This window comes from Tamandua tetradactyla, chromosome 7, assembly GCF_023851605.1.
Source record: "Tamandua tetradactyla isolate mTamTet1 chromosome 7, mTamTet1.pri, whole genome shotgun sequence".
Classification (NCBI taxonomy): domain Eukaryota; kingdom Metazoa; phylum Chordata; class Mammalia; order Pilosa; family Myrmecophagidae; genus Tamandua; species Tamandua tetradactyla.
In genome coordinates this window covers 40679210-40702736 of record NC_135333.1, presented here as the reverse complement: position 1 = coordinate 40702736, position 23527 = coordinate 40679210, and the positions used below count along the sequence as shown (strand labels likewise).

General features: G+C 48.6%; 1 protein-coding gene across 6 annotated transcripts in view; it reads right to left on the bottom strand.

The window, feature by feature from the left end:
- PPARA (peroxisome proliferator activated receptor alpha) overlaps positions 1-12384 on the bottom strand; it is a 72277-nt gene extending 59893 nt beyond the window's left edge. The window contains exons 1-2 of one of the 6 annotated variants that reach the window (XM_077169176.1): positions 12342-12384; positions 11301-11437 (exon numbers count right to left, since the gene is read on the bottom strand). The gene's annotated coding sequence lies outside the window, so the exon portion shown is untranslated. Of the gene's footprint in view, positions 1-11300; positions 11580-11629; positions 11831-11949; positions 12071-12095; positions 12196-12341 lie in introns of those variants that run through there. The other 5 variants (XM_077169178.1, XM_077169177.1, XM_077169179.1 and 2 more) reach the window with 5 other exon arrangements.
- Between the last annotated feature and the right edge of the window lie 11143 nt (positions 12385-23527).

Here is a 23527-nt window from a genome sequence, read left to right as displayed (position 1 = left end):
AGGTCTTCAACATACCCTCATTCCAAGATAGCCAGATCCGTTGATTTTTGACATTTTGCCACATTTGCCATATCATTCCAACCATCTGTCTGTCTATCCATCCATCCACCCATCCACCCAGTGCTTAGAATTCCCAGCACAAAGAAGGAGCTTAATAGATATTTGATGATGTTTGATGGTGAATGAATGAGACTTCACTTTATCTCCTGATACCCTGGTCAAAATAAACAACTCAGCATTTGCCACGGCCACCTAATGTTTTCCAGCCTCTCACCTTTATTGGGTGCCTTCTGGCTGGGTAAGTCTCACATCCCTACATGTTTTCAGGGAAGCTCAAATACCAATTCCTCCTGAAAGCCTTTCCAGAACCAACCTAGGTAAGAAGGGCCCCTCCTTCCTCTGAGCCCCTCAGCACTATCATCGGTTTGGATGGAAGTCTTTTCCACCCAACTGATCCATCAACTCCTTAAGATAATTCTCATCTAGCTCACCCTCCTCTCCCACAACAGGCAGGGGTTCAATATATGTTTACTGAATAAATATAATATGGGTGCTAAATTTTGAGTATTGCTTCCTTTCTTACCAAAACACCCAGTCATTCTAAGTAATGGCACCATGAAAGAAGCCAACACAGTGGAGGCTATCAATGAAGGGCAAGGCCGGAGACCAAGTGTGTCCTGGGACCATTCTGGGAGTAATGCAACTATGGGCTTTAGGGCCATCTGAATTGCCTGTCTTCAGCACTGCAGAGTCCATGTTGTTAAATTAAACATAACTGGGGTGCCCACAAGGGCTTGGGGTTGGATATCAATATCCCTTAAGAGAACTGACTCCTTTATGATACTGAGTTGTTCCTTCCATGAACATGGTATATTCATCTAGTTATTCGGGTTATCTTTAATTTCTTCCAAAAATGTCATCAATTTGCTGAGTAAAAAGCTTTGTATACCTTTTATTTTTTAATTTTTTAATTTTTTACATGGGCAGGCACTGGAAAACAAACCCGGGTCCTAGGCATGGCAGGCGAGAACTCTGCCACTGAGCCAGCATGGCCCGCCCTTTGTATACCTTTTAGAAATGATTCCTAGGTACTGATACTTTTATTGTGGTAAATATATATATCATAAAGTTTTAAATTTTAAATGTACAATGTAGTGCACTAATTATATTCACAACATTGTGCAACCATCACCACTATTTCCAAAATTTTTCATCATCTCAAACTGAATCTCTGTGTCCATTAAGCAATTTAACTTTCTATTCCTCAACTCCTTAGTGACCTCTAATCTACTTACTGTCACTATGAATTGGTAGTAATATTTTTTATAATAGTGTTTAAGCGGTATCTTTGCCAAATGTTTTCTAAAGTGATTGCACCATTTTATGTTTCCATCAGCAGTGTTTGAGAGTTCCAGTTGTTTCACATTCTCACCCACACTTGGTTAATCTTCTTAATTTTAACCAATTTAGTGGGTGTGTAGTGATATATCTCTACTAGCAATAATGATATCTACCCCTATTAATTTGTATTTCCCTAATGTCTAATGATGTCGAGCATCTTCCCATAGGCTTAATTGTCATACAGCACCCTTTGCTGAAGAGTTTGTTCAAATCTTTTGTGTGTTTTATATTTGGTTATTTGTCTCATTAAATAGTAAGAGTTCCTTATAGATTTCAGATACAAGTCCTTTGTTGGATATATGTCTTGCAAATATGTTTTTCATGTCTGTAGCTTTTCATTTTTTTAACAGCGTCTTTTGATTAGTAAAAGCTTTAAATTCTGGTGAAGTCTGATTCATTAATATTTTCTTTTATAGTTCATGCCTTCTGAATCATATTTAGGCAATCTTTGCCAAACTACAAATCACTAAGAATTTCCCCTATGTTTTCTTCTGGAAGTTCTATAGTTTTAACTTTTACAAGTATGTCTATGACCCATTTTGAAGTTGTTTTTGGTATCTAGTGTAAAGTGAGTGTTAGTGTTCATTCTTTTGCATACGGCTATCCACCTGTCCAGTATCATTTGCCCTAATGAATTGAATTGGCACTTGGTTGAAAATCAGTTGATCATTTACATGTGGCTCTATTTTTAGACTTGCTGTTCTGTTTCATTCATATGTCTATTTTCATATCAATACTGCACTGCCTTGAAATCAGGTAGTTTAAATCCTCCAACTTTGCTCTTCTTTTTCTAAGTTGTTTTAGCTAGCTTAGATCCTTTTCACTTCCATATAAATGCTAGAATCAGCTTGTCAAGTTTACACATAGGTCTGATTGGATTTAATTTTCACTGCATTGAGTCTGTTAGATCATTTTGGGAAGAACTGACATCTAAACAATAATGAGTCTCCTGACCCAAAAACATGATACTCATTGCCATTTTCAATTGCAGCAGTGTTCTGTAGTTCTCAGTGTACAGAACTTACACATTTTGTTCCTAAGCATTTCATCTTTTTTTGAGGCTTGATTACTTTTTAAATGTTAAGACAACCTTATATTCCTGGAATAAACCCAACTTTCAACACAGGGAATAAGTATTTTCATTGTTTTCTGGCTTCCATTGTCTAGGCTGAAAATCAGCTCTCAACTGTTGCTATAAAAAAGATAGAACATCTTTTTTTTTAATTTTAATCTCTAGCTTCTATTATGATTATCTCTTGTCCTTGGCTTTTCAGTAGCTTTACCACAATGCGTCTAGGTACTGATGTTATTTCATCCTGTATATAGTTCTATAAGCTTCTTGAATTTGTGACTTGATGTCTTTCATCAGTGTTGGAAAAGCTTTAGCCACTACCTCTTCAAGTATTGCCTCTGCCCATTTCCTTCTCTCTTCTCCTCTTGGAATTCCAATTATGGTTAATCCTCATCATCTGTATTCACAGCACTTTCATGGTCATTTGTGGACATGCACATAGCAGCAAAAAAGTGTGGGTCACCCAACACATGTTTCCAGCTGAGTCTGAACAAGGCAAAGCTCTGTCTTCTTGTTCCAGCTCTCCTACTACAGACAACTGTCCTTTTCATGGTATATCTAGTGCTGCTTTTTTTTTTTTCATTTTTGAAAATTTCTTGGCAATTTTGTTGTTTAAAATAGCACTTCAAGCACATGCTGAAGTGCTGTCTAGTGTTCCTAAATCAAGACTGTTGTCATGTTGCCTTAGAGAGAATATATGTTAGACGAGCTTGTTCAAGCCTGAGTTGGAGTGCCACTGGCTGTGAGTTCAGTGTTAATGAATCAACACCTTAGTAATGAGCTCCAGTTACCTGCCCCCTGCAATGCAATTTATATTAAACTCACTTAGATTTACATTCAGAAGCTTCAAGTAAATGTTGCTCTAAAACCTGAAAACAATGATACTGTTTCTATACAGATAAAATGGTGATAGTCTCTAAAAGGTGGGGAAGCAATCATCAAATGTAAATTTAATGATGAAGGAAAAGATACCAAGTGATCTTAAACAGAAGCTCCCGTGAGACAAGATTATGTAGACAGCACCTTCCTGACCAAAAGGGGGAAAAGAGGTGTAATAAAATAAGGCATCAGTGGCCAAGAGAGATCAAATAGAGTCAAGAGGCTATTCTGGACGCTGTTTTTAAGCAAGCTTCAATTAATTAGTGGTAATTGCCATAGTTTGCTAAACCCCAACCAACATCACTCCTGTTGACTCTCAAGATCACCAAGGGCTCGAACTGAGACTCTATAAAGGTTTCATGCACTTGGTTTGCCTTCTTGGAACATATAATTTCTGGAGGGTTCCTAGGTTAGATAAATCTTGAAACCCAGAGGGACCAGCCTCTCCAAGATTATCAACTAATTACACCCCCTCTCCTTTAGTGTGGACACCCCTTCTCAAAACATGAAAAAGTCAGAACAGGCATTGTTCAAAGACCCCTATAGATTGGGAGAAGGATTAAAGAAGAAGGAGGTATAACAGAGAAAATAAGATTTAACAAACAAGTTTGACTGCTGAATCACTATATTAATACTCCTTCTAGCCTCCAGTATTTTGGAGCAGCTAGAAAGAAAAATCTGAAATAATGGAATGGTAGTTCGCGACACACTCTGGGATCTGTTCTATAACTATTTGTTGAAGTGTGCTTTGAAAGTCATTGCTTTTTCTTTCTTTGCTTTGTATATATGTTATATTTTGCAATAAAAAAAAAACTTAGAAAAAAAAGACAAAGATGGTTGAGGAAAAGCAACCAGAGGCTCACAGGATCTTCACCTGTGCTATCTCAGTGGCTCAGTATTCATAAATCCCATGTCTACAGAGACGCTGCAGTATGTGTCTACTGCAGTTAACAAGAACTGTAGATGGTAAAAAAATTCACTATATTCTCTATGTCCGTATTTCTCTCCTTTTGTCTCTGTGCTTCATTTTAGGTATTTTTTCCCCTAATCTATCCCACAACTCACCAATTCTCCCTTCAGTTGCATCTGCTCTGCCATCATACCTATCCACAGATGCTTCATTTCAGTTTTTGTATTTTTTTTAGTTTTACAGTTTCTATTTGGCTGGTTTTCAAATCAAGGTCCCTGATGGGTTTTTAGGAAACCTAACAGCAAGCGGGGAGGCTGAAGCAACGCATCATCCATCCTCAAAGGAAGGGAGCCAGGGCCACTTCTCCAAAAACATCAAGCACCTGATGTCCCACTCGACAGCTCAGGCTCACAATCCCCAGGGACAGGCAGAGCTGGCTCCCTCCTCCACCCCCCTGGGCAAGTGAGAAACCTGCCTGTACTCAAAGGCATTAACGTCACCCGCTTTCCAATATCCTGGAAAAGGGGCTTTAATAAAAGACTTGCATTTGTCTAGGAAATAATCTGCCTCATTTGCTTCTACCAAACCGGATGGTGTTTCGCTCTTAGCTCAGGCAGCCTACTCTCAGCCACCAGTCTGCCTCCAGGCAGAGATTATTATGGTCCTGTGATTAAGATAGAATCACTGTGTGGAGGGATTATGTGTTTTTAATATTAGGACTATCGGCAACCATGGAAAGGCAGACCCTGTAATGAAACATACAGTGTCTCTCGACTCTAGGTCATTAGGTACGTGATTAGCGTGTAATCATCTAAGATATAAATTCTGCTGACCTAAGTGGGTTGAAAGGTTAACGTGAGCACTCAGTATCTTCAGGATAATCATCGGAAGGACTAAAGTGGGTTCTAAAACTTCTTGGAGATTTTCCATTTACTCTTTCCTCCTCCTAATTTAGTGTCTTTAGTGAAAGGAAACCCTGAGTTTGAATCACCATTACAGCCAGCGCATGCTCCCCTGGCAGCCACAGTTCCCTGGGACCAAGCCTCGCCCAGCCTCCCCTGCTAGTCTAGCTCATTCCACACAGCAGGTGATCGTCTGTTTCCGAACCTGGCTTTCCCCTTAGCCTGGGAGTCTCACTCCTCACAAAATGCAAAGTTTTAACATGGCAGGGAATTCTGTCCTGTTTTTCCACCATGTTCCCCAGCATTCAGGGCAGTGCCTGGTTCATGAATGAATGAATGAATGATGGACTCAATGCACAACTGCTGAAGTAAAGGCAGAAAATGCCAAATCAGAGAGAATTACACTGTCAGAGGGAGTCTGATGGACAAAAAGCCTGCATCTAGTTGGGGGTGGGACCAAGGAGGCGGCATGTGGTGAAGACCTGAAGGCCTCTTAAGCGGAGGGAATCCGGAGGGGGCACCTGCCACAGCACAGTCCCAGGGGGGCGACTGTGAGCAAGCAGGAGGATAATGTCGGGGGTGGGAGGAGAAGCCAGGGGGTCAGAACTGGACACACTGAGTTGAGAGCTTCTAAGAGGGTCAGGGTTGCTCAGGAGAGGTGTGGGGGCTTCAAGGGAGGGGTGGGTAGGCAGGACTCAGTAACGGTGGATCAAAGCCTGCAGAGGGAAAAGGAGAGCCCTGGAGGGTTCTGAGGAAGACGTGAAGGCACAGTCAGAAAGAGCCTGGCTGTCTTTACACAGGAAACGTTTCCTTGTCTTTAACCTGTATAAAGATGCTGATGGTCGCTTTCTTAGAATAACAGGTGAAGGCATATATTATATGTTAGGCTACAATGTCATCTTTTCATCTCTGAAAATCAATTCCTTTTGTAGGTTCTAATTTTCAATTGCTCTCTTATCTTTTGGAGGCTTCACTCTGGGAGAGACTGTCCTAGGCCTGCTAGCATAACTGGACATTTCTCTTTCTGAAACAGCTTCTGGAAAGTGACTTCTAAGGAGCAAGTCCACGTGGAAACCATTCATTCTGCTAAAGTTAACTGGGCACTGCCTAGCAACTGTGCTCTTTCATGTTTCTTAGTCCTCAGACTCTGCCATGGGTAGATCTGCTTCCCTGGCTATACAACTCCCCACCCCATCTCGCTGGACTCTTATTTCTCTTCTTTTAGTCTTGTGCCTCTATTAGCATTACCAGATTATCAGCTGTCCTTGAATGTGGTTAAATATTCACCTTCATTTAGACTTCTGACCTAGACACTAAAAGCTAACTTTGTTAGGTTCATCTAAGTAAAGAGAATGGGACAGGGAAAGAAAGAAAAGAAGCCTATAAATTTTTTGGTTTCCAGGGTGAAAGAAAAGCACCATATTTCTCTCTTCTTCTATTGCTATTCTGCTAAGTACTCTTTATACCCCAGATTCACACACAAAGCCTGGGACTTTGAAAGAATCGCTACTGCTCTTATTGTAAAGCTCTCCACTTAAAGCCCTTTCCTGTCAACCTCCCCAGGAACTTCTTTCAGATAAACACACCATCGCACTTAACCTCGTTTCCTATCATTTCGCTGGCAGTTACAAGCTTTGGTTTCCAGGCTGTCCTAGCAGAGGGACAGCAGTCCTTGGTTTACCATTTGTGATGAGTTCTCCAACTCCACTTCTTTTAGAACCTGTGCCCTTTGCCCCCTGCCTCCTTTGCAGGACTAGAACCATTGCCATACCCTCTTCCCTGGGTAAGTAGAATCCATCTCCTATTTGAACAAACACTCAGGCATCAACATCTCCACCCCCATGTTCTTTTGTCATCACTTGTCACACACGTTCTCTCTGCCGTGTTGGCACTAGCCTTTTTCTCTCAAGGAACATCAGCTTCAAATGCATTTCAATACCCCATAACCTGTCCCTGCTCCATGACCCTTACTGAATCTCTCACCATCAGTATTTTTGCACAACTGAACTTTTTTTTTTTTGTACCGACCTGCCTTTCTCAGGACTCTTCATTCACTGTAAAGGGTTAGGTTTCTTTTTAAGATTTGAAAACTATAGCCATAGAATGTCTTTCTTTCTGGAAAGTGCTCTGGAATAAAAAGGGGGGGAGTTTTTCTAAGGAAAGAAAAGAACAAAGGTTGTCTTCTGAACTTTCCTGCACTTTTGACTGCTTGTTCGTGAATCATCAGGAGACCTGCAGGGGTCAAAGTTCCCTGGCCTAGAGCTGGTGACAGATTCTGTAATGTTTTGCAAAAGCCGGGGGGGGGGGGGTAGGGGGGCAACAGTCATAATACTAAGGAAAACAATCCCTTCAGGGATCTTGAAATCCCAGGGCACCAAAACACCTCCAATACTGCCCTGCTGGATACCATATCCAAGACAGGTCCACTTCACATACCAAGACAGGTCCACCTCAACCAAACTGCAAGTTCCGCGGGATGATTTTTCTTCTAAATGGCATTCACGTCATCCCGTCCCCAATGCACAGAGAGGAAAACAGAAACGGAAAAAGTGGGACAGTGAATAAATAAGAAACGAACCCAGTTATCAGCTGTCTCACAAAAGCAGCTAAAATGAGTCTGTAGTTTAGAATTTTATCATATTTACCCCAAATCCTACCTAGACAGGGATACTATTTTCCTTATGCTGCTGGCCTAGGAAATGCCAACTTGTTCGATAAGGGAAGCCGCCTGAAAATGCCTCTAATGAATGTTCGGTGAAAACCATTCCATTCAATACATAGGAAACAGAAGAAAACTTGATTTCAGATGATCAAGACTTGATTGTCATTCAATTCTGCAATATTATATTTTACAAGCCATGCTCTTTAGTTGTAAATATGCATTTAAACACTCACCAAAGGCAGACCACTAACTTCTTAAGATGTTTCTGAAAGAGACATATCTATTTGCTGCTCTTTAAATAAGTGGGTTGTTTTCACTGTATCTTGCTGATTTGTCATCTCAGTGTGGTGAACACATAACCACAGACTAATTCCGTTACAAATGGGGCTACATGGACTCTTAAAAATGGGAAAAAAAAAAAAAAGGAACTATATCGTTTACTCGGCTATGTTATCATTCCGGGTCACTTGTATAACACTTCATTAACTTTGAGACAGTCATTCCATATTTGCTTCCCTAATCCTCACTATTCAAAATAATACCCTTTCAATGGTTTACTTGTGATCTCCAAGATAAAACTGTAACACATGCAATTCTTAATAGAAATGGTCACATCTTTTATTTGCAAACCCCTTCAAGCAGAACAAAATAGAAGAATCACATGAATTCTGCATCCTGTAGCATGGAAGACATCTTATCAGTGTTTCCTCTAATTTCTCCTGTGCATATCTTATCTCCACTACGGGAGCACAAGTAAGTGACCAGTTAAATACACACATTCCCCAACTCACAGTGTTTCAAATGCATCCCTTCCCATCTAAGTCAGTGGTTTGGGATTTGAATTCATGCTCTCACAGAAAGAAACAGCATTTTAATTTGTTAGATTCTTAGGCCATCTCCTAAAAAGCCAATTTAACGCATCACATACCCCAAACCTTGCGACAAATTACTAACAGAACCATTTCAACTGCAACCGCCACCTTTATACCACCTTTGGGTTGGGAACTACATATGTAAACCCAGCATGGTGTGGGGCACCCTGTCTGGAACTAGCAGAAGGATGGGCTCTGCCATCCCAGGTAAGAGGGCAGCTGTAAAAATGTCCAGGGGAATCCTGCAGCCATGGTCCATGGCCTGTCCTTCTGTAGGGGACAGTGAGTCCTTACCCATTTTAGAGCACTGCAGAAGACACAGAGACCCACAAATAAATACTGGTCGAACTAAATTATATTAATCATTTACTTATTCAATGAACATTGACTGGAACTAGGCATAAAGCACCAGCAGGGCAGAAATGAGTATGAACTAATCTTTGCCCACAGATTGTCAGACTTAGTGGGAACAATTAGACAAACAGCCAATGGCAAGCAAGGCAGCACCCAAACAGCTCAAGAGAGTCCTGTCCCAGGGCAGATGAGAGAGCAGGTTCAAACGCAGAGAGTCCAGCAAGAGTACACCACGGCCGCATTTCTGCAGATTGCCCAAGGACGAGGATGATGCTTTGTATAATTGAGATAGATCTGAGCATGGACGAACGTAAAGACGTAGTGCTACCAAAACCTGAAGTCACCTCTACGTTCAACAAAAACAGACACCAAGCATGTTGGTTCTGACTGATGTACGATTCTTGTATATCTACTTAAAAATGAAAAAAACAAATTGTTATGTTTGGAGGTGGGGTAGGTGTTTCTTTCCAAAAGCCTTTGAAAAATCAGAAAATGGTCAGAGCAAAAACAACTCAGGTATCAGATAGGCTAAGCGAGAGAGGCAGGTAGCCCGCAGTGGGCCTTCTCCCTCTTTCAGACCTCTCCCGGGAGGCGCGCAGATAAGCCACCACATTTGAGCCTCACTCAAAATCACTCAGAGAGGAGTTCCATTTTCTGGTGAGAACATGGCAGTTTGGGGAGGTGGACAAAGGTCCCAAGGCCTGGGAGGTGGCAGCTAAAGACTAGAATCCAAATCCGGTGAATGATCACCACCTTTTCCACTATAGCAAGCTGCTTCCCTCACGCAAACCAAAATTTCCAAATATTTTTTCTTTTACTCCACTCTGGCCTTAAATGCAACTTTTAACCACAAAAATAATTATAATAGGGTGGACTTAGTAAGGTGTAAGTTCTTTACTCTTTGAAGCACATACGGTCTTCCAAGACACCACTTCCTCAATACACTACGTAATTAAATACTCCAGAAGATAAGGAATGAACACACCTCCAGGTAATGAGCACATGAGGCTCGGCTACCTGATATCTGTTACCTGGAGGACAGGTGGACAGTGCACCCACCTAGTACCCCTTTCCACAAGAAGCTCAAGCACCAGATGTATCCAGAAGAAGAAACATGTTCTTTTAAATACGGCTCACTCGGACACTTAGGATTTTTCCCCGTTTGCTTCTTGACTTAAAACTACCTGCAACAACATGCTGTAAACTAAATGTCTTCACTAATTCTCCCTGATTACATCGATTCTTTTATGTAACTAATGAGGCTGGGGCAGTAGAAATATCCAATCTCTTTCCTACAAACAGAAAGTCTGCCTCTCTCTGAAATGCCTCGGGAATGTTTACAAAACCGACTGTACACCACATCACCAAAACCAGAAGTACAAACAGAGCCCCTCAAAGTCCAACAAAGCAAAGTACACAGGACACATCCTCAGGCTGCTGCAACCAGAGGAGTGCAGACAGTAAAATGAAAACACCAGCCACTGAGAAGTCAGGCCAACCTATTCAGTCTTAGGAATATATTCATTCACACACAGAAAACAAAACCTGGGAGAGGAAAAGGGAGAAGAGGACTGGGGAGTTTAAAATCTGTTTACAAGTTTTGCAAACATGAGCTGGTAAAAATAATTATTTTATGACTTTGGAATTTCCCCCATTATACATTTAAGATGCGAGAAAAGAGAGAGACAGAAACAACTTAATTTTTGCCTACCATCCGTGATTTTATTTTTGTTTCCAAGTTGTATAGAATCTTGCCAGGCCCCCTGTCTCCTGGAGAAGGTGAAGTGGTCTGGCCTTTCCTGAATGTGACCTCACAAATCTGTACCATTTGGCCGACTTCTTTAGCTATCCCTGCACTGGCTGATGGAAATTCTAGAACTGATCCACTATCTCCATAAGCCATTTGCTTGGTATTCAAATTAAATTAAAACAGCTAAGACAGCATACTGCTCCTCGGTGGTCAGTGCCTATTAAGGAATAACTTTTCTCAAAGTTGTACTGTCTAAATTTAAATTACATGCGCCTGGTCTGCCACGAAGATATGAAGACCTTGGTGAAACTCACGTAATAACTCAGAACTTACAAAATGAATAGCTCCAAATGGATCTGAGTTTAAAAGTACTGAAAATGCCCTCAACATTGCATCAGTGTCACAACTAACAGCAAAAACGCTGGTCCCTTGGGCAACAGCAGTAAATCCTTCAAGACTGGGGCCTGGAAACACGTGTGAATCAAATCTTCTCTTTACCTGTGAGGAAACCTGCTTGGCTCCGATCTTCTGGTCACCCGGACTGCAGGGCCTTTCGCCTCAGCCTTGGCAGCAGGAAAGGAAAGGAGGAAACGATCACGACCGTTCCCTGGACACCCTCGTCAGCTCGCCACCACCTTGGAAGAGGAAAGTCACCCTGACCCTGCTTCTCACAACGACAACGGTTGCACGGGGTCAGTGCCGGGAGAGCCCTTTGCCCCACCTACCCGCCCAGCTCCCCCGCGCCCCATTTCCCGGGCAGCCTGGGAGGGGGCGGGTGCGGTGGGGTGGGGACGTGCTGTCCCAATGTTCCCATCTCACCCTTGTACCTCTTTTAGAAAGAGTGCCATTTGGGGCACTACCCCCGCCCCCCTTGAACGGGGAGCGCAGCTCTCAGGGTTAGACGTGGGTGGGCGTGGGCGCAAGGCCCGCTGTCAACTTCCTCCAGAGCCACCACGCGCCCCTCCGCTTCCTCGGCGCCTCACGGGCCAAGTGCGGGGGATCGAGAACACCTGGGCGCCTGGGCGCACCCCGACCCGGCCGGATGGCACCCGGCACCCCCAGAACGCGCCCGGTCCGCGGCAGGACACGGCGCCTCAGAGGGGGCTCGGCGGCCGCGCCACCGTCGGGCCGCAGCTGCGGGGCGCACCTGCCCCGTGCGTCGCTCCGCCAGGTCCTCGCGGTCACCCCGCCTCGGAGATCCCTCGGGGTCTCTGGAAACGCCCCCCAAGTCCGTGACGCCCCAACTTGCCCGCGCCGAGCGCAGGGCTCGACTTGCAGAAGCTCAAGTCCCACCTCGTGGGCCTTCCCCGCCGGGAGCGACCTCCACGCCGCCCCCGCCCCACCGACAGTCACCGACGCCGCGGCCGCGGGCCGGGCCGGGGCGCTCCGAGAGAGGCCAGGCAGGGGGCGGCCCCCTGCGCCCGCGGGGTCCCCCCGCTCGAGCCCTCGCGCATGCGCTCCCGCCAGCCCCGCCCCGGCCGGTCACGGCCCTGGGGCCCCGGACTGGGGAGGCCTGGCCCACCCGCCCGCGCCGGGCACCTGGGGCCGCGTCGCTCCCCGCCGCCTGCCGGGCCGCCCTGCGCAGCGCACCCAGGGAGGCGGCGCCCGTCAGGGCTCTAGCGGCCGCCTCCCCGCCTCTCACCCCGGGCCCCCGGGCGGGACACACCCCCGGCCGGCGGCGCCCGATTGGCTGCTGGGAGCTGGGCGGGCCCGCGGACGCCCCTGGGAGCTCCCCGCCGCTCCCACCCTGCGCCCCGCGGCCACTCGGGGGAAACTGAGGCCGGAGAGGCCCAGAGGCTGCCGCGGCGTGCGGGCGGGCTCGGGCCCGCGCCCCCGGGAGGGGCCGAGGTTGTGGCGGCGGAGCCGGGGGTGGGAGCCCCGCCGGGCGCCGGTGCCACGTTGGTGGGGCCTTCCTCTCCGCTAGCCCGGCTTCACCCGTCGGGTCTCGGGAACCGGGGGCGGGCAAGGAAGGCCTTCGTCCCCGGGTCCCCAAGATGCAAAAGGCGGAGAAGGGGCAGCGCCGCGCCACCGGGTGGCGGAGTTGCCAGGGCACGGGATGCGGCGGGCGGGAGCACAAAAAGGGTGAAGGGCAGCGCGGGCGCCACGACCAGCCCCCATCCCTCCCTCCCTGGCGGCCTGCGAGCCGGGTGCCCCTTCCCTGGTGCTGCCAATGGCGAGAAGAAGGGGCCGAGAGAGTTCAAGGCGGCTCTGTGCCCTGACACCCAGCTCCCTGCACGGAATGCACGAGGCCACGAGGTGCCAACGTCCCAGGGTGCCCCTCCTTTGGGAACGAAATGTGTGCTATGCCAGCCCTCTCCCTGCCCTCCCGCTGTTCTATTTGTGGCAACAAACGCCAGGAGGACCAGCTCGGGGGGGGGGGGGGGGGGGGGGGGGGAAGGCAGGGAGGGGAGGCCAGGCCAAACCTGGCCTTTCCGCAGGCTTCTTTTCAATTTCCCCCGGTTGGTTAGCACTGCACCGGGGTGAACTTTGCCCCAGCCCCCAGACACCCACACACCCTTCCCACTCACTGAGCAACAAGCCCAGCTTTTATTGCCCACGCAGCTAGCAGTAGCCTTATGTGTCAGAGTTTGCAAAGTGATCAGTGCACGTCCTATCATGGGTGTCCCATAAGTTGAACAGGTAGTGGCATTCTTTCTTTATTCAGCAACTAGTCACCAGCACTGACCAGGGGCAGTCCTGGGCTAGGCATCACAGCTCGAGCTGAAAAGGAAGCTGACCAACGGTGGCTGCCCAGACAGACTTGTGGGCTCCACACTACTAAGACGTTGCCTGACATACCCCAGATCCCAGACTCCCAAATACCCTGAGTCCAGAACCGTGGGTGCTGGCTTTCTTTTACCAGAGGCATCATGATGGTTCCCCAAAAAAAACCCACCCAGTTCAGCAAGATGGTTGGAAATACCTGGCAAAGGTTGTGACGAACAAGGACAAAGGAAGCTGTGTAGGGTCCAACAGAGCCTTCGTACGTGCTTGACAGACAGAAGAATGATATTCTTAGGTTCTTGAGGGGGCTCCCAGGGTTTAGGGGAGAAACGTCTGTTTTTTTCTTGTGAACAAATGCTTTGTCAGCTTCCCCAGGTCGTTCTGAAGCCCTTGTCATTAAAAAGAAGCTCAGAACTTTTCTACCAGTGTGATCCTGGCCAGAGATGGTTCTACCTCTGTCTTTCTGGAGGAAGGTGGGTTTCTTTGGGGAAATCCCTCTCAGCAAGAAAGACGAAAACAGCCTCTGTTTGCCATGAAGACCTTGTCACATAGCTGGTGTATTGACCAAGGTTTCCCAGACAAATAGGATGCATGCATGTGTGTATGTGTGTGTGTGCATGTGTGCATGTGTGTGTGCGTGAGAGAAATAGAAAGATTGATTTTTTAAGAATTGGTGATCACGGGAGCTGGCAAGTCCAAAATCTACAGGACAAGTCAGCAGGCTGGAAATTCCTCTACGAGCAGACTTTGCATCTCGATGTAAATCTGTAGGGCGGGCAGACTGGAGTCAAAGGTGAAGGTCCCATCTCGAGGCAGGATTCCTTCTTCTCTGGGAAACCTTGGCTCTTGTTTCCAAGGCCTTCAGCTAATTCAGTGGGGTCCCCCACATTATCGAGGGATGTCTTCTTTACCTGAAGTCAACTGATTGTAGTTGCCGACCCCATCCCCAAAGCCCCTTCGCAGTAGCACCTAGCCCTGTGTTAGACCAAGCAAGTGGTCCCCGTTGCCAGGTGGACACATAAAATGAACCATCGGGCCAGCATGGGGGGAACCGTCCTGGGGAATGCTCCCTCCCCCCAAGCTCCAGGAAGTCTCTCCATCCCCCCTCCCTCCTTCAGCACTGGGGTGGGGTGGGGGGACACAAGTGGAAAGAGACAGCCTCCTGTGCAGGGCCTGAGCAGAAACCTGTAACTCTGGAGTCAAATCAATGGGAACAGTCCCTGTGCATACCCGAGTTTCCGCTTTGGAAAGACAGGGTCCTAGTAGGCACTTGGGGTCTTGGGCACTCATGTCTTGGTCCCCTTAGGGTATGGCTTACATTATTTGGTGCCAGTGCTTTTCAGGTCCCTTTTCACAAGTTGTATAATCGGGAAGATGTTCCCGAGAAGTCAGTTATTGTTCCCACACTGCTATGGAAACTGAGGCACAGAGAGGTCCTAGGTGCACCAAGTCCCATAGGCGGAATTGCAGGGCCCAGGTCAGAAGGTGGGTCTGCGCAACTCCAGAGCCCACCCCTGCTCTGCTGAGCCTTGCCGGGACCCCCAACCCCACCAGGCAGTGAGACTCCCATGCCCTGGCTTCTGGGAGAGAATCGGGAAGCTGTGGGCATCCAGAGACCTGGAGCAGGGGTCTGCCCCTTGGTACCAGGCAGCAAGGATGTCACCCTCTAATTCAGAGAGAAGGTGTGACCCTGCCCTGCCGTGGGTCTGGGCAGTGGCCTGGGCCATGTGGCCTGGAGTCAGTTTGTTTGCCTGTAGCTTAGGTAAGCCCTTTACCGGGAACCATCCAAGGCCTCCGTGGGTCATTGGTTGCCCTTTGCTGATCTACAAAGCCCTCCTGATGAGTTGGTGTTTGTGCTTCCGGGTGTCATCAGCCAGGGCAGAGGCCTCTGACCCCTTGGGCACGTGCTCTCAGGGCAGGTAGCAGAAGTCCACCAGGCAGGGACAGCGGGCTGAGTGAGGGAGAGTCTGTGGACCCAGTGGGCCCTGGCTCGACCCTGGCAGGGACCACCAGAAACATGTGCTTGCCCATCCTCCTGGTAACGATGGCAAAACCCTCGTGGGTCCAGGTGGCGAAGTCTTGTCCTCAGCACTCTCAACAGCCCCACAGGCCAGCAGCTGGCCTCCATGTCACAGGAGCAGTAGCACCTGACCCGGGGCACCAGGAAGGAGCTGGAGGCATGGCGCTCAGAGGCCAAACCCATCGTACCGTATGCCACCCTTGGGGTACATGCAGGACCCCACTGCCTGGACCACAGCCAGAGGCTAGTGCTCTCCAGCCTGACACCTCAGCCGGCCTGAGAGCCAGAGGTGCACCCCATAACTGTGTCCCTGGGCCTTATCTGGCTCCTGCATGGGAGGGGGATTGCTCAAGGCCAGTCCTGTCCCCCCTGCTCTAATCGGCCTGCAGCAGCCTGCACTGAAGTCTGCTCATTCAAGGGATGAGGGAATGCACATGCTCCAAGGGGACCAGAGCTGGGCTGGGACCTGGCCAGGCAGGGCCTTGTGGCCTGGTGAGGAGTTGAGGTTTTGTTCTAAGGGTGATGGGAAGCCCTTAGAGGATTTTAAACACCAGATTACAAACAAGTAAAAACAGTGATAGATGTTAACCCTTCTTAACATGTTGGGTAAAGCCACATGCTCATTCTGGGCAGCTGGTTTGCAGGATCTGGAACCTTCTACAGGCTCAGCGACTACTGATGTCATAAGGACTCAACCCCTTTGTTATATCATTCACCTGTCCCCGTTTAGAGTGGACAGAGGTTGGGTGCCCATGTCTGACGTCATTGAAAAGCTAAAGGCAGCCCACCTGCATGACGCTGCCCCCCCACCTGTGTCCACTCTGGTGGACCCTGTCTTGTCAGCACGTGCATTTCCATCTCCAGCTGGCTGCCACCCTTTGGAATCATGGGTGTCTTTTACCCAGTTCAGAGCAGGTGCTTGGAGCTTCAGGACCTGTGGGACCTGTTCTTGCCATGGGAGTCCTGCTGGAGAGCCAGAAAGGGGAAGAGGGGGGACAAAGGATACTGTTCTGTGTGGAAATGGAGTTTGCAACCATCTGACCCAAACTGAGTTCGTAACACTGCTCCCCACTTGTGTGGGTTTGAAAGAATTATGTTCCCTAGAAAAGCCATGTTTTAATCCTGAGCCATCTGGAGACAGCTGTTCAGTACTACAGGTGTGTCATATTCCAGACTGAGGGCTCTGCCTCCTCCAGGAGGGCACCTCCTCCAGGAAGCCTCTCTGGGACACACCCCACCAGCAAAAAACCACCCTCTTCTCTGTGTTGCTACCAACTCCTGCTTTTATCTGGAGCGAGAGTCTTTACAAGGCCTATTTCCACCGCTCAGAGCAGCCACCACTGACTGGGCCCTCACACCTAGGACACCTGGCCAAGTGCAGCTCTCTCATTTCCTGCCTTGTCATCTGCCTCTTACAGAAAATCCTCCCAGCCAGGCTTGGGGGGATGAACGTGAGACTGGCCCGGCCTACAGGGCCCTCGGCCCCAGCCTCTGCTGCGAGCTCCATGAGAACAGGGCACCTTCTGTGGCTCTCATCCCAGGTGCCGAGCTCTGCCTCTGGAACATGCAAGGCTCCACAAATGCAGCCGAATGAATGGAGAGGAGGTCAGCATCACAGGCCTTAGGTTTTGCTAAGAGAAGGTACAGGATGTAAAGGGACAAGCCATCGCCGGCAAAGCTTTCCTGGTCTGCAGCAAAATGAGAAAAAAATCAAGGACATTGTGGGGCATTTCCTATAAAGCATTGTCTCATCAATTTTAAGAAATACCTTTTTCTTGCCCTGAGATTATGTCCTTTGCATTCTTTTGTTGTTGTTGCTGAAAATACCTTTTCTTAATAAAAATGTCTTATGTGAAGCGCCAAGAGTAGGCGATAGGAGTTGGCAGCCCCCAGAGCTGTTAAGACTTCACTGGTTTGCAAAAGCCCCAAGTTCAGGAACGCTTGCCCCAGAGGAGCCCTTGGTACTCAAGAGCGCACAGCATGTCACAAAGTCTTCGTGAAACTCTCCTGAGCTCAGTCTCCAACCTTTTCATGCCTTAGCTCAGCTCTCAACTCCAGTTTTATTTGTGCTATTTATTTTCAAGTCAACACATCAGCCAGTGTTGAGACTTGCAGAGTGGAATTTAAAATGACACATGAGCCCCTGATTTTGATCTTCCACCAAGTGAGGCTGTGGGATGTGGGCGGCTGCCTCGGGAGCTGCAGGGATTTACCCACATGTGTCCTGGCACATACACCATCGGTGCCCTCCTCGGGCCCAGCCCAGCCTAGGGAAGAGCTTTGTCTCTGCCCAGGAGCCTCGAGGTATGCAGAGGAAAAAGCAAGCCAAAGCTGAATTCCACATGGTACGCGAAGGCCATCCAGTTCTTAAAATGGTGGCTGTGGCCTAGTGTTGGTGAAGGACATGGGACTGGCACCCTGGCGGGCAGGGCTCCTGAATGGCTGGTTGGGAAGGCCGACGAGGGGCTGTACACCCACCACTTCACTTCTCCAGGAATCAGCATTAGATTCACTCAAACCATCTCGGTAAGTATCAGTCCTGAGTTCAATTAACAAAACAAAGCACTAACACTAGTAGGTGCCAAGGACTGAGCTGACATTTTCTAAGGTAACCCCATTTCACGGCCCACTGACCCCAATGCTGATGTCATCTGGGGGAGCAAGGCGGCCTCTGGGCTCTTAGGGAGTTGCCAGGTATTTTCCCAGCACCCCTTGGTTCCTTGACTCACCTGGACCTTGGGGTGCACTGTGGGCTGGGCAGATGCCCCCCTTGTCTGTTAACTGATCTCAGCTCAGAGGCCCTCCTCCTGGAAGCCTCCCCTGAACAGCCTGTGGCTGCCCCACCCCAGCTAGGTGAGATGCCTGCCCTCACTGCCCTCTAAAATCCCAGGCAAATCTCAGTCTCTGCTCTTATCATATTTTTCTAGTGGGATCTGATGGTTTCCTGCCTCTCTCATCAGACAGGAGGGTCTCCATCCAGCGCAGGGACTCTTTCTTCCCAAGGCTATGGCCACAGCACCTGATAGACTCACAGGAAAAATTGAGTAACTTACCAGAACTAACTGAAACTGACCTCAGTTAGCTCTCCTGCTGCAAAAGGGCGACAGCCCCATTCTCCCAAACCTTGGAGCAGGAGAGGGCCCCGGGAGGCCAGGGATGGAGCTGCAGAGGAGACTGGAAGTAGCACAGGGAGGGCCTGGGAAGGCAGACTAAGGAGCAGAGACACTATCCTTCAGACAGTGGGGAGCCAAGGAAGGTGCTTCAGCAGTAGTAGGCTCAGACTCAAGGGACTTGTTTCACCTGCACAGAGCTGGAGGATGGAGCAGGGATGGTGTCCTGGGGAGTGGTTCCACAAGGAGCACTGCAACATTGCTATGAAGGTGGCCAAAGTGGAAGGTGGTCTTGCACGAATCTAAAGAGAGAAACTTGAGTAAAAACTAAAAAACACCCCTTGCAGGAAAAAAAAAACAAAACAAAGAAAGAAAGACAAAAAAAAAAAAAAAAAACGCACCCCATTGCCTGTTTTTTCAGAAATGGAAAAGTCAATCTTCAAATTCATATGGCATTGCAAGGGGCTCTAAATAGCAAGAAGAATGTTGAAAAAAGAGCAAAGTTGAAGAACTCACATTTCCTGATTTCAAAATTTAGTACATAGCCATAAGAATCAAAACAGTGTGGATCCAGCCTCAGCTAAACAACTGGACCAATGGACTAGAATTGAGAGCCCAGAGATAACCCCCCACATCTATGGCTAATTGATTTTTGACAAGAGAACCAAGGCCATTCAATGGGGAAAGAACAGCCTCTTCAACAGCCAGGGGAAGTGGCTGTAAATAAATCCGTTTCTATATACCTGGTTCAGGAACAGGAAGCCAGCTTCTCCCAGCACCTTGCACAAGAAGGGTGACTTACCGCTACTGAGAAGCAATGTGAAGGAGAGCCACTTGAGCCAGCCGTGGAAACCTCCCGCATGCTTCTTCCCACCCCGCCTGCAGTGGACGCAGCCTCTGGGCCCTCTACCCCTCCAGCCACTTGCACGCCTGCTGCCTCCCTTGAGCCCCAGAACTTGCCGCCGGGCAGCACGCGGTCCTCCCTCTGTGAATTCCTGGATGAAGGATGAGCCGTAGCTGGGGCTGGCCACTAAGTGTGTGCTCCAGCTCTTGCCAGCTCTTGGGTTATGGTTTGAAATGATATTGACAAGAGACAAAGGCTGTGCAGGTTTCTGTTGGTCTCCCTGTGGCTCTCAGCACCTGGCTTCCTTTTAGGCTTGGTTGTCTTTAACGGTGTATGTCTTGGGACCCTTGGAAAGGTATTTGTGGGGGTTGCACGAAGCCAATGATGGCGCTTCCTTTTTCTAGAGAGAGAGGATTTATATGTGTCCCTACATCTGCCAGCCCAAGATTGCCTGAAACCAGGGTCAGGGCTTGAGGTTCCCCGGGGCCTGGCAGGGCAGATGAACTGGGGTCCCATTTCTGCAGGGGCCTCGACTCCTTGTGGCTGAGTTCAGTTTTTTCCCTTTTATTTTGTCTCCTTTCCCTTTTGGAGCTGAGGCAAATCTTCCTTCCTGATGGGGGAGGGGGCAGTAAGCGGGGGCTGGGAAGAGTGGTCAGGGTTACCCCTGCCTCTATACCCTTCCATGAGGTGCAGTCTTTTGGGGGCCCCGGCTTAACATGGAGAAGAGCCCCCTATTAGACTCCTCGCATCTTACCTTCCATGCACGGCCCACCTCCCCAAAGTCGTAGCCAATGGACAGATGCCCTGAGTGCAGCAACTGGCTCTGGTGTTCCTCTCTGGGTTCCCCTAGAACACGGCCTGGGGGAATCCTCATTATTTCGACAACTCTTTGATGTTTTTAAGGTAAACTTTAGAAAATCAGAAGTGATTTTTTGCCCCTAATTTTTACTTGTTGCCAGAGATGCAGTTGGTCCAACCCTCCCAGCCTGCCTTTGCTGAAACGGTTATTTCAACCAGCTACAGAATTGATTTTTTCACGTGCTTCATTTGAACTTGAAGCAGCTCGAGGAGTGGCCTTTCCGTAGGCTCAGTATCCCCCTCCCACACCTGGACAGGGATTTCTGAGCCTGTCCCTTAGAGGCACTGCTGATCCAAAGGAAAGCAGAGGGTGCAGGCATGCCTACTCCCCCCTTGCTCGGCTGCTAGGGGGAACGTGCGCCCATGGCGGGCAGGTTCTCTATCTGCAGGGCGTCCACACAACCTGCTCCCAGGCTGTGAACACGGAGTCCAAGTGCCGCTGAGCAGTTGCCGCGAGCCGCATACCTGGGGCGCGGCAGGCCTGGGCCCAATGCCCGGTCAGACTGGCTCACATGCCTTCAGTTTTTCCGCTGTGGCCACTGTTTCCCTCCCCAGCTCCGTGACCTTGGACCAGCCACAGGCATCCTGCGCTTGTTCCCTGACTGTGAAGTGAGAGGCTGGCCTAGCTGACCTCAGAGGTCCCCTCCCGCTCGGGAGCCTGCGTGTTGCACGAAGGAGCGGTTTGTCCCTACCAGCCGGGATAGCCATCACATGATTGTCCCGGGAGGAATGCTTGCAGGGCATGATGGTCAGCGTCTCGTGCTCGGGGCTTTGGAAATGCTTTCACCACCAGCACCCATGCCTGCATTTGGCCTGGGGGCCCAGATGGTGGCTCTATGGCAATCAGCTCCCTTTTTCGTCCAGAACCTAACCAGCCAAATCTGGTCAGCTGAAAGTCACCCTGCTCTGCCTTCCACAGACACCAGCAGCTGCCGGTCAGAGTTGCAGCACAAGCCCATCCCAGGAGGCCCAGCCAGGCAGTACTGTGCACCTCTGCGGTAGACTCCCTCTTCCAGTACCTTCCCAGGCCCCCCTGTACCATGCTCTGCTCTAAAACTGTGCTCTGGTTTCTTGCTGGAAACCAGCAGGGTTCAGAGATCCTACTAAGATGAAGGAAGTTACCAAGTGGGAATGAGAGCCTATGATCCTGTATAGCTATGTAATGCCTGGATACATCCCAGGGTATAGTAAGCAGATAATCAAAAAGTATTGGCAAAGTCCCTTGAGGAATGGGAGAAAAATTATGGGACTATTAAACTTTACCACCATGGAAACCTGGATACTGTGTCAAACAATAGGGATACCCAAATCAACAGGCCAAGTTCTTTATTTTGAGGTTCACTCTTGTGAAGCTTATATATGTAGCAGAGAAGCTTAGCCTACCTCTAGGTATGCTTAAGAGTTACTTCTGGAGGGCCTCTCTTGTTGCTCAGATGTGGCCTCTCCCTCTCTAAGCCCAACTCTGCAAGTGAAATCAATGCCCTCTCCCCTACGTGGGACATGACATCCAGGGGTGAAAATCTCCCTGGTGGCGTTGGAGATGACTCCTGGATGAATCTGGCCCTGACACCATGGGACTGACAATGCCATCCTGACCAAAAGGGGGAAAAGAAGTATAACTAATAAAGTAACAGTGCCTGAGAGAGTTCAAATAGAGTCGAGAGGCTACTCTGGAGGTTACTCTTACACATGCCTCAGTTAGACATTGCTACTATCATAACTTGCCAATCCCCAACCAAAATCATTCCAGCCAATCCTCAAGAACACCTATGGCAATATATGAGATTCTACAAATTACCTAGTGCACTTATAGGTAATGCTCTAAAGCCTACAGCCTCCAGATGGGTCCCTGAACCAGATAAGTCCTGAAATGCAGAGGGCCCAGCCTCTCCAGAACATCAAACTATTTCTATCCCCCAATCCACATTATCGACAGCCCCTTCTGACGTGAAAAATTTAGAATGGGCAGAGCCCAAATACCCCTAAAAAGTGGGAGAAAGATCAAGGTGATGGTGGAGTTATTCAGAGAAGGTCAAGTTTGACAAATGAGTATGAGCGCTGAATCATTATGCTGATATTTCTTTTAGCCTCTAGTACCTTAGAGCAGCTAGAAATAAAAACCTAAAATTGTGGAATTGTAACCCATACCAAACTCTGAAACTTGTTCTACAGCTAGTGTGGTTATGTGCTTTGAAATTTACTGCTTTTATGGATGTATGTTATTGAAAGAGAAGGAGTAGTATAGCAGAGAAGATAGGATTTAACAAATGAGTATGACTGCTGAATCATTATACTGGTATTTCTGTTGGTCTCCAGTGTCTTGGAGCAGCTAGAAGAAAAAAGAAAAAAATCGTGGAACTGAAACCCATACCAAACTTTAAAATCTGTTTTATAACTACTTGTTAAAATGTATTTGAAAATTTATTGCTTTTTGGTATATATGATAAATTTCACATTAAAAAAAACATAAAAAAGAAAGAAATAGCAGCAACCAAAGGCTGGTGCCACCCACCCCCACCCCATCCCACCCCCCACCCCACCATCCCCGCCTCTGCATCCTCCAGCTCCATGCCCTGGGATGGGGGAGCTGGGTCTCAGGGACTCACCCTGAGGGCCTCCCTCCCACCCCCATTTCATCTATTCAGCACGACTTAACTGTGTGGCTGAGATGTAAGCCCAGCTCTGCAGGACAGCCATGGCCAATCCCCTCTCCTCTCCGCACTTCTGCTTTTTCAGGGGCAAATAGGACCCCATGACCTGTGAAGGTCAGTGTGGCCAAGTCAACAAGCTGGGCCAAGTTCTCCTCCCTCCCTGACCTGCCCCCCCAACTCATCCCACCCTGCCTGCCGTGCCCTTTTGGATAGACCCTCATTTCTCACTTGGAGCATTCCACCAGCTTCCAGGTTCTGTCCCACCTGTGCAGCCCATCTTCCTCGTGGCTGCGAGAGGCATTTTCCCAAAAGACACCTTGAAGCACCCCTCCCCCACAAGGCCTGGACCCAGCCCCTAGCCTGCTGCCTGCTATGGTCCAGTCCCCAAATCTCTGTCCGGCCTGTCCCCCTGCAATCCTCTGCTTTGCACTCTCTTTTGCTTCTGCAAGGCATCTCCTTCCCCTACTGTGATTTTTCCTTTAAGAAACTACTTCAGGTACCACCTCCTCCAGGAAGAC